The following is a 16,064-nucleotide window of genomic DNA, read 5'->3' as shown; positions in this document are numbered from 1 at the left end:
TGATTTCTTGAATTAGTATTCTTCCAGGGTGATAATATTATCAAAAATAATGGGTAATACCTACCTTGGATTAGATGTGTTATAAAAAGAATGACTAAAGGGGTTTATCTTTGCATCCCCAACCTCAAAATCTCTCTTACATAAACACAGAAATGTTCATATTCAGAAGTGCAAAGGGACTGCTAACCTTCCAAGCCACTGATCAACTTCAAACAGCTCCATTAAAAATAAAAATCCTTTCACACACTGACTATGAAATCTTTGCCCCAAACACCCCAGTTTTCCATGCAGTAAGTTATCCAGTGGCTCTAGTATTTTATCAGTGTTCTGCAATACATCCATATACAGCAGTTTTATATGAAAAAAAAGGGGGGGGTGGGGAGGGAAGGCATGGGAAGGCATCAGAGAAGACTTCTTCACTAAAAATTAGAGTTTGATACAAGCCTTCTTTTATTTTTTCCCATAAGATTTTGTATTTCACAGTCTCCACCCTCCTGTTTAAGAAACTGTAAACAGGCATTTTCTGGGTTACACTGAAACATGGGAGTCTTAAATATCTCTTCAGCTGCTTCCTAATGTTTGTTCCACAGGAAGGGAGTTAGTTCGTAGCATAGTGTGCTTTGTTGTACCTGCATCAGCAAAGCAGATAAGCTCAGCCTCTCTTCATCTGGAAAAGGGGCAGAGGAAGAGAACCAGGAGACAGTGCGGTACTTAAGGATTATTGTGAAGATTTCAGGGAACAAGACAACAGTCAGGTAAGCAGAAAGGGCCGTCTGCTAGTCATGTTCCTGTGCTGCTTCCCAAACTGCTCAACTGTGTGTAAGTACTATCTCTGAAATAGCTTTTTTCTTGGCTCCCAGCTGTGGGTCGGTATTTCTCACAGCAAACTGAAATTCTCCTAAATTCTTTTATTATCGTTCCTGCTTAGCTATTAAAATCTCATTTTGGCACTGAAAAGCTCTGTCTTGGGTATGTTAACATACATTCAAGCCCTGGGTATTCCCTTCATGCAGAAGATGGCCCATCTCCAGCAGTTCTACCTGACAATGCTTGGGCTGGTGTCATACTGAAGGAGCCAGCAGGGCTTTTTGCTGAAAACCTGGCTACCTATATACTTTGATTAAACAACAGTTCATTCCAGAGAGACCTCATCATATGGAAGGGCAGGCTCCTCCAGAGACCCTGTGTGTTTTTGGCTTTGGCAGATTCCTCTTTGGAATTCAGGGAGACAGAAGATACTTTTCAGATTGAAAGACATAATTTATAGGGTTTTGGGACTTTTCCTGGACTGTCTGCATTAGCAATAAGTAGAAGGCCTGCAGCTATAAGACTGATGGCACTAAGTCAAAGCATCCACAAAGCTTCTAAAAGTACAATTCTTCTGTGAGCTTCCCGTGAGCACTTTCTCCCCTACCCTCAAGCTTCTTTCAGCATCTCTGTTTGGGGCTGAGCTTTTGGCACAGTCATTGACACACAGCTATGTCAAGTTGCAAATTGTGAACTAAAACTGTGGAAATACAAAATTAAAAGCTTGTTTATTACAGAGCTTCTTTGCTAGCATAGGGCATTGAAGTAAGTTGTCCTGTGACAGGAGAGCTAGTGCTTTTTCAGCGTCACTGGGAAAGTGAAATCCATGCCAAGCAACACAGTGCATCAAGCCCAGGAAGCTGCAGAAAAACTTCTCCTTTCATAGTTAAAATCCCAAACACTCTACAAAATCCCTGTGGCGTGTTGTTTAGAATGAGGTACTGCAAGAGTAGCAAAGAAAAGTGGGCATGCTCTACTAATGAGCGCAAATTGTGCCAGCCCTTTACAAAGAATAGCGTGTTTCCACCCACATCAAACCAGCTTTGCTTGATAGATGTGGAAAGAGAGGGAAGAAAGGCTACAGCACTCTGTGCTGGTTTTGGCTGCGATAGAGTTAAATTTCTTCATAGTAGCTAGTCTGTGGCTACATTTTGGATTTATACTGGAAAGTGCTGATAACACAGGGATGTTTTAGCTACTGCTGAGCAGCGCTTACACAGAGCCAAGGCCTTTTCTGCCCCTCACCCCACCCCACCAGCGAGCGGGCTGGGGGTGCACAAGAGGCTGGGAGGGGACACAGCTGGGACAGCTGACCCCAACTGACCAAAGGGGTATTCCATACCATATGACGTCATGCTCAGTATATAAACTGTGGGGAGTTGGCCGGGGGGCAGCGATCACTGCATGGGGACCGGCTGGGTGTCGGTCAGCAAGTGGTGAGCGGTTGCACCACTTGCTTTCCTGGGTTTTGTTTCTCTCTCTCTCATTGTTTTCCTTTTCATTACTATTTATTATTATTATTGTTGTTGCTGCTGCTGCTGCTGTTGTTGTTGTTATTTTATTTCAATTATTAAACTGTTCTTATCTCAACCCACTAGTTTTCTTATTTTTGCTCCTCAGATTCTCTCCCCCACTCCACCAGGGGAGGATGAGCGAGCGGCTGCGTGGTGCTTGGTTGCCGGCTGCGGTTAAACCACGACACACTGTTTATGCCTTTCTACTCACCTCGGACTGGCATCTTGTAGAGGCTATGGATCATACTGGGTCTGTTCTTGCCCTTATTGAAAAACGACAATGTTTTCTGTGAGAGTTGGATTGCCTAGGGGTAAAATGGCAGTGTTCAGATTTTCTCCACACATAACATGGTCTTAGTTTACATCGCGGTTCACTTTAACAGCAACATGATTAGCAACAATAACGTTGTTCATTAGGTTCAAGAGTTAAGAAACCCTTTGTCGTGAATGATAATATTTTAGAATTACTATTTCGGGATATTTATATGCAGATTCAGACAGTGCTGCAGTCTATGGAGAGTATCCATTTGGGGGACTCCAGCTTATCAGAAATTTTGTGACTCTAATAGCATTCAATTGAAGCAGAATTTTTTTCTAGTATTAGGCCTTTTTTCATAAGTACTTCCTCTGGTAATTTAATAAATCATTCCTTATATCCTTGTGTTTATATTCCCATATAAACTGCATCCATCAGAGTTGATGATAGTGCAACAGTGTATGCTGTAACTTCCAAAGAGCTGGCATCTCACACCCTGATTAGCAGAAATGTATCTAGAAGTTATAAGTGCCTTTCTAAAGATATGTACAACATCTTCCTGTGACTTATTCACTTCCTGTTTTCCTTCAAAAGCAGCTGAAAGAGGCACTCTGCACCTGCTTTCTCCTTGTACTGACATCTGTTTCTAAATGAGAAAGGAGGCAATGAATGTTAAGCTGAAGGGACTTATTTTATTTATGATTGCAAAGATTCTTGGCTTGAAAAATCAGTTCAGTTCCAGTGCCTTTCACCTTCCATGCTAAGCAGGGAGACAAAGAGAGCATTCATAGAAACAACACATGTGACATGGGGTAGTCTAATGGCATTAGAACAGTTCAGTGAAGCATTAATTAATTTACAGTGATGACAGCACAACAGTGCTAGGATCTAATCTGCTCTGTGGTAAGTGGTTTTCATAAGAAACCTCAAACACAAATAACCAGTCAGGACTCTTAACTAAAATCCTCTGTTTTCTGACAAAACATGATCAACTATTTTTCTTTTGAAACCAGTAGACATTCCCTTGCTTGCAGAGTCGCTGGTGTTTCTCCAGTCCATGTCATGTCTCAGGCAGTTCTCACCAAGCTCAGATGAGACTTCAGCATCTGATATTTCAAATACATTTTTGCCAATAATCTCCTGTGCTTCATGCCGCTAGCCTCAGCAGCTTGGAACTGAGGTCCAGAAAAAAGCCCTGCACAGAGAATTAGGTAGTATGATCTTGTCCATAATCCATACCTTTAATCAAACTTTATATTCATATCCTTTCCTTCACCATCATACCTCCTTGCTGTCACTCATCTGTGCCTACTGTGTTTGGGTGAGGTGGACATATAAGGTGTTAAATCAGATATCAGCAAGGATCTTGAGACGAGGAAAGATGTGAGCACTGGTTGTTTACACAAGATCTTATCCTGCCTCACTGACATCAAAAAGGTTATTACCATTGACTTAAATGTGCATGGTGACGGAAACAGCAACCTCTGCTGGACTGCCCATTTCCAGAATCCTAGAGAGGAAGGCGTTGGCATTGAGGAGATAAATATGTGGGGGAGCTTCTCTTCACATTCTGCCAGGAAGGGTGGCTACACATTCGTATCCACAAAATTATTCACAGGGTTTGTAATTTCATTGTAGACATTCCCCCATAAGCAGAACTAGGAGTTCTGTACTTGAAGTAAAGTGAAACAAAGTAAAAGTACTTCCAGTATTTCTTAAAAGACTGTGTTCTTAAATATATCCCATGACATTTCCCTGAAGAAATAGGTGTTCTTCCAAATGCTACAAAGATACATATTCTAAATCACATTCTCACTTCCCAGGAAAATGGGAAATGAAACTATACTGGAAACAGGCAAGGAGACCAAAGAGGAGGAAAAGTGCCCATCTCTGTAAGTTTTCGGGGATCTGCCAAATCTCACTGAAAATGGATTTCGGTTACTTAGATGAAGGCAGGCTGGAGTGGGAAAAGATGACAGTAACGTGGAGAAACACTGCAGTCTGTGGTGCTCCTACAGCATGGATAAATAAAATGAAGCTTGCCTTACTTTAATTTTCTCCAGCACTAATACCACTGAAACCAAGCAGTGTGCGTGCAGTGCAGACCAGCTAATTGCAGAAGCACCCAAAGGTCTGGGAAGACTGATACAGCACAGCAAAAGCCTTTGTGATCAGTACCCAAGTCAGCGAGACCAAAGGTAACTTTCATAGCAGCTAGAGTTTAGTAGTACACCAGTAAGATGTATGACTGTGCTCCAGATGCACTGTAGCAGTTTTCTTACTAAAACAAAAAAAAAGTGGCTCTAAGGACATTGTCATGAGAGAGGAACTACAGAAGCAAAGCAGAACAGAAGCGCATCCATAGAGCTTTTATTTACTCGCCAGACTGCTTGTCAATTGATTTCAGTGGGCCTTGTCATGTAAGCAGGGATTGCTGGGAGAAGACAAATCTGTCCTTTTTCTATCAGAAATGCTTTGAGAATCAGATTTACAAAAAAAAAAAAAATATTATATAGGATCAATTGCCTTCATTATCTGTATTTTAGTAATATTATTAGCTCTAAATCAGAGGACAGTTTCATATGGAACTACATTCTTATTAATATCACAACATCCTCATCCCCTCACCAGTTATCATGTTCATTCATCATATGCTGGAAATCGTAATAAAATTATCTAACTGGAGACTAATGGCATGGCTGAATCTTTCACTTTTTTGTATGTTTTGTTAGCTCATTTTTATCTTCCTTTGTTTTTTAAAATTTTTTGTTGTCATTGTATTGCAGAGCACAGAATGTTTTTCTGGTCTTTACCATGTCTCATACATTAAAAATACATTAAGGAAGATATCAACTACCTCGATGTTCTCTTTCCCTCATAGCCACTGTAAATAAGACTCATTAATGCATTAGTCCTAAACAGAGCAAGTGGTGGTTCCTCATTTATTAAAAATTAAGGCCAAAACTTACTATTAAAAGGATAATGTAGAAAAAAAGTATTGTTTGCTCCATATGCTTGATGTTCAAAATAATTCTTGATGATAGTAGTCATAACAGTAATAGGAAGCTGAAGGAAAAAATAAAATGACCTTGTCTAATTCAAACCTGGGAAGAAAATTAGTTTTCCTGAACAACCAAAAACTGCTTTCAGAAGTGTTTTTATCTCTGTGGAATTGGTGCAAAAGTCATGCTGTTACATATTCCTTCTGTTCAGTACCTAAAATGCTGGGGGAGATATTTTTTCACACATATTCCCAGCCCTGCTCTATTCCCTTTGTGCTTTGTGGGATCAGCACAAAAGGTCTAGAAAGTAGGCTGGAAAAATCAGCTGTGGGTTCTCCTTGAGAGAAGGGCTCTCCAGCTGCTGCAGTGCCAGCACAGCCAGCTGTCCCCACCAGCAGCTCGCTCCTCCTGTCCAGCACACTGGGCAGACCAAGGTCATGATGTTCACTGTGCTCCTTACCTGGGGATGGGACAACCCAGCCCCTAAGGACTGCAGCTGGTGAGGAGTGGCAAAGCGTCCACCATCTTCCTCAGATCAGGTGCCAAAAGGTCCCTTCTGTCTCCCTGTTTGGATGTCAGGATGCTGCATGCACCTACATCCCACAAGTTTATAGAGCAATTCTTTCCAACAGAACTTATTAACAGCAGCCGAGAATGACTGTAACCATGCCTGTAGCACGGGACTTCCTACAGAGAAGGAAGCTTTTAATTATATAATTTTTAGAATTACAAAAGCAATTATTTCACAGAATGGCTGAGGTTGAAAAGCACCTCTAGAGAAGATCTAGTCCAAATGCCCTGCTCAGTGCAGGGTCTTTACCTGACCTTGCTCAGGATTGCTCAAGGCCATGTCCCATTAGGTTTTGAGTATCTCCAAGGACGGAGACTCTCTGGGAAACCTCTGCCAGTATTGAACCACCTCCAGAGTAGAAAAGGTTTTTTTTCTAATGTGTAAGTGGAATTTCCTGTATTTGAATTGCCCTATTGCCTCTTGTCCTTTCACAGGGCACCACTGAAAAGAGCATGGCTCCATCCTCTCTACTCTCCTCTGGTATTTCTTCACATTGATGAGATCCTCCTGAGCCTTCTCTTCTGGCTGAACAGTCCTAGCTCTCAACCTTTCCTCATAGGAGGGACACTCTAGTCTCTTAATCATCTTCATGTCCCTATGCTGGACTCTCTCCAGTATGTCTACGTCTCTCATGTACTGGGGAGCCCAGAACTGGACACTACTCCCGGTGTGGCCTCACTAGTACTGAGCAGAGGGACAGGATCATCTCTCTTAGCAGGCTGACAACAATCCTCCTAATGCAGCCCTGGGGCTGTTGGCCGCCTTCATTTCTGGCCCGTGTTTAGCCTGGTGTTCGCTAGGACCCCCAGGTCCTTTTTGTTAAAGATGCTCTCCAGCTGGTTGAACCCACCACTTGGTACCTGGGGTTGTTCTTCTCCGGGGGCAGACCTTAGCATTTCCCTCTGTTGAATTTCACTAGGTTCCTGTCAGCCATTTCTCCAGCCTGTTGAAGTCCCTCTGGATGGCAGCACAAACATCTGGTGAAGCAGCCACTCCTCCCTGTTTTGTATCATCTGCAAATCTACTGAGGGTGTACCCTGTCCCACCAATATACCATAAAGCAACTTATGAAGATGTTAAACAGTGTTGGTCCCAGTGTCAACCCCGTGTGTACACGTCTGGTGTTTGGCCTCCAGATGGACTTTTTATGGCTCATCACAATCCTTTCAGCCCAGCAGTTCAGCCAGTTTTCAGTCCAGCTCACTGTCCTCTTACCCAGACTGTACTTTGTCAGTTTTCCAGTGAAGATGTTAAGGCAGTGTCAAAAACCTTGCTAAAATCAAGATAAACTACATCTACTGCTCTCCCCTCATGCACCATGCAAGTCATCTTGTCATTGAAGGCTACCAGACTGGTCAAGAATGATTTTCCCTTCCTAGACCCATGCTGACTACTCCTAATAACCTCTTGTACTTCATGTGTTTGCAGGTGGCAGCCAGGATTAGTTGCTCCATCTCCTCCCCAAGGATTGAGGTAAGACTGACCTGCCTGTAGTCCCTTCTTGAAGAAAGGAGCAGCATTTGCATTCTTCTAGTTCTCAGGACACTTCCCTAATTGCCATGGCCTTTCAAAGATTATTGAGAGTGGATTTGCAGTGACATAGGCCAGCTCCCTCAGCCCTTGTGGTTGCATCCCATCAGGTCCCATGGACTTGCGTGTGTCCAAGTTGTTTAAGTGTTCCCTAACCTGGTCCTCCTCCAACAATAGTAATTCTTCCTTGTTTCAGATGTTCCTGTAGGTCTCAGGGGCCTGGGATTCCCAAAGTTCAGTTTTAACAGTAATGACCAATGAGAAAAGGGTATTGAGAGGCTGTGGAGTCTCCTTTTCTGGATATATTCAAAACCCACCTGGATGTGTTCCTGTGTACCCTGCTCTAGGTGTGCCTGCACAAGCAAGGAGGTTGGATGTGGTCTCCAGAGGTCCCTTCCAACCCCTACCATTCTGTCATTCTGTGATTCTGTGAGTACATTGGCCTTTTCTGTGTCCTCTGTCACCAGGTGCCCTGACTCATTTAACAGTGGGCACACATTTTCCCTAGTCTCTCTTTTGCTGTTGATGTACCTATAGAAACCTCTCTCTTGTCTTTCACATCCCTCACCAGATTCAACTCCAGGCAGGCTTTGGCTTTCCTAAGTGGATCCCTGCATCCTTGGCCAGTGTCTCTATATTTCTCTATATCACCTAACCCTACCTCCACCTCTCAAATGTCTCTTTTTCTATCTTTGAGTTTTGTCAAAAGCTTCTTGTTCATCCATGCAGGCCTCCTGCCACCTTTGCTTGACTTCTGGCATGTGGGGATGGACAACTCTTGGGTCTGGAGGAGGTGATCCTTGAAAATCAGCCAGCTCTCCTCCTCTCTTCTTCAGAATGGTCTCACATGGGATTCTTCCAAGCAAGCCCCTGAACAGGCCAAAGTTTGCTTTCCTGATATCCAGGGTTGTTAACCTGCTGTTTGCGTTCTCTCAGTATCCTGAGCTCAACTTCCCATGGTCAAGGTGGCCAGGGATGCCCCTGACCTTCACATTTCCAACCAGTTCTTCTTTGTTTGTGAAAATCAGGTCCTACAGAGCATCTCCCTTCTTCATTTCCTCAACCCCCTTTGTCAGAAAATTGTCATCAGTGCACTCCAGACACCTCCTGGATTGCTTTTGCCCTGCTGTGTTGCCCCACCAAAAGATATCAGGGTTAATAAAGGCTTGTGTGAAGACCTGGGCCAGAGAACATGAAATTTCTTCCAGTTGTCTGAAGGAGGCCTGATCTGCTTATTCTACCTGATCAGGCAGACTGAAGCAGACACCCACACCAATGTCATCCATGTTGGTCTGCCCGCCAGCCCAGACTGATAAGCTCTCAGCTGGCTCATGGCAGAGCTCCATGCATCCCTGCTTCTCTCCAAAATACTGGGCACCTCTCCCTCCTCACCATCCCATCCTGTCCTTCCCAAAGAGCCTGTATCCAGCCATTGCAGCACTCCAACTGTATGAGTGGGATTTGCCCATTAATCAGAGATTTCTAAATTGTAGGCTCCATCTACTGAAGAATTCAAAGGTGGGAGTTTTTCATTTTTATTTCTTTTCCAAACAATTGGCAACAAACAGAAAGTCCATTTCTCAGTACCATTGCAAAGTGCACGTGTTATGGTCAAATATTTCCTATGCTGCTGTCACTTTTGTAACAAATAAATATTTCTATCAAATGGTTCGTATCAACAAAATTAAACAGAAATAATAAATGGCTTGCTAATATTTTTCTGTGAGCCAGTTTTTAAATGGGTCACATTGTTCTTCTCTTTACTAGCAACCTAAAATAGAAGTTATTATAACAACAGTGGTTTTCACATAATAGAATATTATGTGAAATTGAGTTTGGTAATGTTTTTCCTTGAAAATTAAGGCTATAGTAGTTTAGTTACTGAAAATTATCATAGTTTGCCTTTTATTTTTCTATCTAAAAGCAATATTCTTGATAGTAAAAATTGCAGTTGGAGTTCTGAGTAGAGAAAACTATATCTTGGTTCAGGCAATAAGGAAAATGAATGTTTAGGTTGAGAGCATAGTATTATTGAGGCATCTTTTCCCTTCATGGGCCAAATTCTCTGCCGGAATATTTGATGCAGTTCCACAGACCTCGGTGGGACTGCACCAATTTGTGTTACAGCAAATACAGTACTTTTTTGTTGTTGTTAAAACTGAACTAAGTTATAAAAGTAAGGATAGAATTTAAGAAAAAAGCATTGACAGCTTTTTATTTCACAAATCTTGGATTTGAGAAGCTATTTACAAAAATCAAACTGTGATCCATTTCTTCCTAGAGTGTCTTGCAGATGTGCGGTTGCAGCTCTTCAATACCAAGGCAAATATGAGGTACCCACAAACACCAGCGGAAAGTCAGGCACATGCAGCCCACCCAAGGCACACGGGGCCATCCAAGAGTCACCAGCACCTCCGAGGGAGGGGTTTTTTACACACATTGTGAAACACGCTGGGAAAATGGAAATTCAAATGTGTACATGGTACAAGTCATTCTGCCCAGCTCAGATTTGTGCATTATTGCACTGTTGGTGAGGATTGTGTTCAGGCAATGCCAAATAGGGCTGTACAGAATTCCTCCTCAGAAAACAGATTTCCCCTCTATCATGTAAGCAGCTTCTGCTCCCACTCAGCTCTCAGTTCAGGATTAAAGGGCATCTCAGGGCTCCATTTTGGTGGCTTAAGTTAAAGTAGGGCTAGAATGGCCAAAATAATTTGCAACCCTTAAAAATATAATAAGAGAAAATAAAGAGGTCTTTCCACCACCTGCCAAGGAGATTGGAAGTGCAGGACAGAACAGGCAGAAGTACAAGGTCCTGACTATGCCAGGCACCATGTGTTAGACTCTTCAGGGATTTCTTCAGAGAGGTGAACTTCACTTGCACTGAGATCAATGAAAACCTGCACATTCAATCTGTTTCTCATAAAAAAAATACCTCTGAGTCTCTCCAGTGTGCAAGTCAGTACTGTCTGAAAGTCACAGGGAAATGAAGGGCTGAAAGGCTAAGAATTTCATGCTTCTTTTTCTTTTTATATACCCTTTATTCACGCAGATCCTATGGGAAGCATAGGACTTCAGCACAGGGACAGCCAGAAAGATTCAGGGCTGTTAATTTAGTAGCTTGTTTAAATCCCAAGGTAAACCAGTTGTGCTAAATTAATCTATGAACCCTCACGTCAGATCTAGAGACTCTGAGCAGTACAGATATTTTGAGATGAACTAATTGTGGTTGAGAGAAGGGAGAGTATGAGCACTGTGTGCTGCAGTGGGGTTAGCGCACAGCGCAGTGCAAAAAGCTGACACAGGCAACACAGCCAGAACACCAGAGATCAAAGACATCCAGGCATTTCTAAAAATTAGTTGCTGGAATAATCACAGGTTTGAAATGCTTGCTAGGAAACTGAGGAAGATGTGCAGTGCAAAAATGGGAGTTTCTGGAAGTGGTGGAGATTGGAAAGAGCAGGGGAGACTACTGCTGACAGTTAATAGATTAATAAAGAGCTGTCTCTCATGGGAGTTTTTTCAGCTCTTAAGCAGGAATCAGAGGCAGCCCAGCTAGTTTGTTTTCTAAACTCAGGCAGGACCGGTTAACAGTGCTTCCTCTCACCGAAGTGAATTAGAGAATACAGGTACTGCCATCATTAACATCATATTGGAAAGCAGGGGGCAGGTCTTGACAAATCGCAGGCGAAGGCTGCACCGTGGAGCCGAGCGAGAGCAGTGTTTGGGGTAACCCAAGGCTTCTTCTGGACAATGCTCTTCCGTGAGCCCAGCGCTGGCAGACGCTGTGAGATGGATGCACTACGTCCATCCCCACCCACCCCACATCTAGCCTAACATCAGTGCTATGAAAGCACATACAAATTGTCATGGTATTGTCGATTTAATTGCTACAACCAAACAAGAAGGGAATAAAGAAGACTTCCAATGTGCTGCTGGTAAATGTGGAATTTGTAGTATGTTGGTATATCCACCTTCATTGGGTGGATGACATTTATGAACTGAAATTGACTTTTTTTTATAAATTAATGAGATTGCACTTTTGGTTTTACCCCTCTGCATGAATGGTGGAAAATACTTTTTAAATACTATGCTGCAGAAAGAAAATAAAATTAATAAGCATTTTGCAGTTTGTGACTCCTTCAAGATGTGATTGATTGTTGTCCCATTGTTGGAGGTCAACCTCTGCCATAGAAGCCTCCAAATAATCTTCAGCTGCATTTCCTAAACCATTAATAGGATGGACAAGGCTAAGATAACAATGCACTATTTATTTCCCAAAAGCAGCTGACAGGAGGAAATGGATACCAAATGAATTAACTCATTAGAACAGCACAGCACATTTGGAAATTCAAAACAGACTGCCTGGAATGATTTAAATCTAGCACGAGGTTAATGTCAGTCCCTTCCTTAGGTGTGTCAGTGTTGTAATCTAGTGCTCCAGTTTTAGACAAGTTGATGGGTGCACCCCATGGGACTTGCGTGTTAGGGTGAGCCTGGACTTAATTAATTACATGACTAGAATACCACCTATCACGGCCACACACACAGGTTGTACAAGGGCTACATTCGCGTGCGTGGACACACACATGCAACACACAGGCATACCAACACTTTCTAATACAAACAAAAGTTTCTATTATTTGCTTGTTGAGAGGAATTGTTTAAAATAGCAGGTATCTTATAGGCTGTAAATACATTCTGTCTTTAGGAAGCTGCATCTAGATCCAGGGTTAAAACTTGGCAATCATGTCAAGGGAGAAGGGTTTCTCTCATACCTGATACATAATCAACAGAGAATTTCTCAGAAATCGGGTTTTACTATTTGTCAGCCACAAGCTGTCAACCAAGCCTGTTGTCTCCTGATAAACTTCCACCTGTGTCTCTTTCAAAGTTACAGGAGTATGTTTTTAGAAAATTGTGGGGCTTTATTCAGCATACCAGACTCCATTACAGCAAAATACGTACATTTATAGCTGTCATTAATAGGGTATATTTAAGAGCTTTAGTTGCTCTTTATCCTTCATGGTGTAATAAGCCATAATTAAAGGAGTCAGGGACTGTATTACAGAAACATTTGCCACCACATATGTAGCACAAAGGTTACTTTACAAAGAGACAACTGGCAGCCAAAGCAGTTCAGAATATTTCTTCACATATACATGGCAAAGGCATGATAGCACTTTTCATTAAAAAAAAAAAAAGTCTAACACGAGACCGTGATAAATCACTGTATCTGAAAATGGCTCAAACTTGATTAGTGCGTGCAGATAACGGGGAGTAGGCGACACCATAAAAATGGTTTTGTTGATGGATATCCGAGGAGTCCACATACACGGTCTGTGACCAGCAGCTGTAAAAAGATTTTTTGGTGCAGAAATCACTTGGAACAAGGGTCACCCCAAAACAAAAGCAATTCAAGCAGCCTATCTGAGAGGGAGATAAGGAAGAAAGGAGGAAGGCTTATTTCATCTTCTGCACTGCCCATCATTTTTATATCATACCAGATTGTGAAATATGCCATAGCAGGGATGGTGAAGCATTAGTAGATCAGGAAAGGGCCACCTTTGTTAGCACAGTCTGCTGCACGATGTGTGCTCTTGGATGTCTGAGGTGGAAAGGTCACAGCCACAGACTTCATAGCATCTCTATCCGGCTTCAGACTACACCCACCCTTGATTATCCAGGGTTATGAGGAAGAGAGGTTAAATGCTTTCATATGAAGTCTGTGTTTATCCTGATGGCATATAAAGAATCCAGTTAAAACCACATTAAGTAGATCCCTCATAAGAATGACATTGTTACTGTGCAGTACAGATTAAATTAGAATTCCATGAATTAGTGATCTGATTTCATTTTGCGATGATGTTTTACAATGTGTAGTGTCCAACAACATATAACAATAATTCTAAAGAGAGCACATGAAGATTTACAATATATAATGATGTGTTATGTCTTTGGTGCTCAAACTCTTGTTCCTTAGTTTGCATGTAAACCATGGTGATACAAACTGGCTTGGTATAAGGCACAAGACTTTTTCTCATCTCAAAAAAAAATCAGCTGTGCTTGAGTGAGGTAAAATTACAAAGGTAAGGGCACAATTACTTTAGTTCAAGGGACTGTGTCATATGGTCACAACCCTGCTTCTCCTTGAGTAACTGGACTTATTGTGATATTCCAATAATCTTCAGAGAACTATTGAAAATCCCTTTTTTAAACTGTATTGGTCTCCCTCCTGTAACTGAATTCACACACACACACATAGGCACGCACACTTTTAACCTTTTTCATTATGCACCAAAGGCTTTAGCAGAGCCCCAGGTCACAGCAGTTCTGAAATCAAACATGTTGGTGTTTTGCATAAGCTATCTTGCAAATTCTTGCAGAACAGGTGTGCAATCCCAATTCAAGGCAGGCTCCATGCAACCTGCCAGCTCTGCATACAAATTGAGAGCCCAGATCAGATACAATCCTCTTCCTTTATTTTGTTCTGGCTTAAAAAAGCTTTCTAAGATCAACCTCATCCATGCAAATGTCCCAAAGAGAAATGCTAGATTTAGCTGACAGATGCATAAAATCTCATGTTGTCACAGAATTCCCCAGTGTCTACTCAGCACCAGATGTCAAAGAATGCAAATCTGCAGCTGGGTCTGGTGTTCATTTGTGCTCCAAATTCCCTCCTTCACAGCTGTTGTTTTCCACTTCCATCTACAGAGAGCCAACTTTTCAGAAGCAGGAGACAGACCATGGCTCCCTATATTGATGTGAAAATACATGTTTCTTTATTTGCCTGGAAAACACCTGTTTGATTTAAATAATAGGGTATTTGTGAGGGCATATTTGAGTACATTCACCCACCAGTATTGAAAACAACCTTGCTCATCTTCCAAACACAATCTCTTTTCAACAAGAGTTCTCTGGAACCAGCATTGTCTTTCCAAATACCTGTATGGAAGTACAGAATAGGATTTTCATCCTTGCTTAGGCTGCCTGAGCACCGTGGAAATAATAATCATAACCACAGTAATACAAAACAGAAGACAAAATCACGAGGAAATGCAGAGCAGTGTTTCTCCAGTTATCGGTGGGAGGGGGCTTTGCTGGCCATCCTATGTACCCCTCAGGAAAGGAAGCTTTAGCCTGGCACTATAATGACTGTTTTAAACTTTTTTGCGCCCTTGTGTAGATATTACCAGCCTGCACAGCTTTTGAAATGTAGCTGGTGAGTGCCATTAAAATACTATGTCTGCAAGAGCTGAATTTATGTGACTTTTTCCTTTTTTTTTCTATCAAAATGGGTGGAAAATTTGAAACAACAGGTAAGGGTGACTACAACAGTCCATATTCATTTTCCTGAGCTACCTTTAAATCAATTCAGACTTCCATGGTTCACCTGCAGTGGCCTGAAGTGTAGTATAGACTTCATTTTCTTAAATGAAGAGAAAATGCGTATGGAGCTGTTTTCTTTCCCCTACTTATGTCATGATCTTCAATTCACAGAGTCCTCAGTTTTACAGATGGTTGTCATAATCTAACCAAATATCTGTTTCCTCACACCTCTGATTTTCAGCCAAATGTGAGAAAGTTGGCTTCACCTAAGGCTGAGACACATTACTGTGTTTAAAAGGGATGTCTTACGTGATGGGAGAAGAAAGTACTCAAAACACATGTTCAAATTTCAATAAAAAGTCCAAATTGGACAATTGCATATAAATACCTGATTTTTAAGGAAAGCATAACATGCACTTTACCATTGCAACATGCCTTCTACCAGCCTCCATTAGTTTCCCAGAGTGTTTGTCTTTTCCCAAATTGTGTGTATTGCCTTCAGCTAGATGGGGATATTTTTGTCTTGGTTTTATGCCCCTGAATGTTTCAATGCCTGCGCCAAGTGCAATTCACCTAACACCACTGTCTCCCCAACTTCACTGAGACCTAAGGTGGTAAACCCATGCTATGAATAGCTGTGGTGTACAGATTTCTCATCCAGTGCCTGTAAATGGTATAAACCAGCCTCACTAGAATTACCATACAATTCTTTAAGCCTTGACCTGGCTTGCATGCAGCTACCCCAGTTCTTTCTACAGCCTTGCTACCTGGTACCTCCAGCTCTGGCCCTCGGGCAAGCAGAGCCAGGTCGGGTACCTCCATCTGCCATATGAATCTTCACATTGCCAGCAAGAATGAATCAGATGATAAACAAATCTGGCCACAAATTACTGAAAGTCTGACTCCTTCTAATGTTGCATACATTAATGCCAGCGTCCTGTTTCTGTCATGAAACGTTTTAACATAACTTGAATGATAGCTATGAAATATGGAAGTGGAACAGAGGTGTAGTGAGAGTCCCCGGCTATTTCTGCATTTACTAACTGTGGCCATAG

The 16,064-nt window shown here is 42.0% G+C and overlaps 2 long non-coding RNA genes across 4 annotated transcripts; one reads left to right on the top strand and one right to left on the bottom strand.

Annotated features, from left to right (window-relative positions):
• The first annotated feature begins 603 nt into the window (after positions 1 to 603).
• LOC135311913 (uncharacterized) lies at positions 604 to 11,798 on the top strand. 3 transcript variants are annotated; one of them, XR_010371461.1, is made up of 3 exons: positions 604 to 755; positions 7,579 to 7,623; positions 9,962 to 11,798. It is a non-coding gene; the product is annotated as an uncharacterized LOC135311913 (long non-coding RNA). The 3 variants fall into 3 exon arrangements; XR_010371462.1 differs by having other exon boundaries at positions 8,028 to 11,798; XR_010371460.1 differs by having other exon boundaries at positions 7,579 to 8,109.
• Positions 11,799 to 14,140: 2,342 nt separating this feature from the next.
• Positions 14,141 to 15,755, bottom strand: LOC135311914 (uncharacterized). Its single transcript, XR_010371463.1, has 2 exons — positions 14,539 to 15,755; positions 14,141 to 14,434 (listed from the first exon to the last, which is right to left on the bottom strand). It is a non-coding gene; the product is annotated as an uncharacterized LOC135311914 (long non-coding RNA).
• Between the last annotated feature and the right edge of the window lie 309 nt (positions 15,756 to 16,064).

The sequence above is a fragment of the Phalacrocorax carbo genome, chromosome 2, assembly GCF_963921805.1.
Source record: "Phalacrocorax carbo chromosome 2, bPhaCar2.1, whole genome shotgun sequence".
Classification (NCBI taxonomy): Eukaryota; Metazoa; Chordata; class Aves; order Suliformes; family Phalacrocoracidae; genus Phalacrocorax; species Phalacrocorax carbo.
Note: the sequence above shows the minus strand (reverse complement) of the source record. Positions and strands in the feature narration are given on the sequence as shown.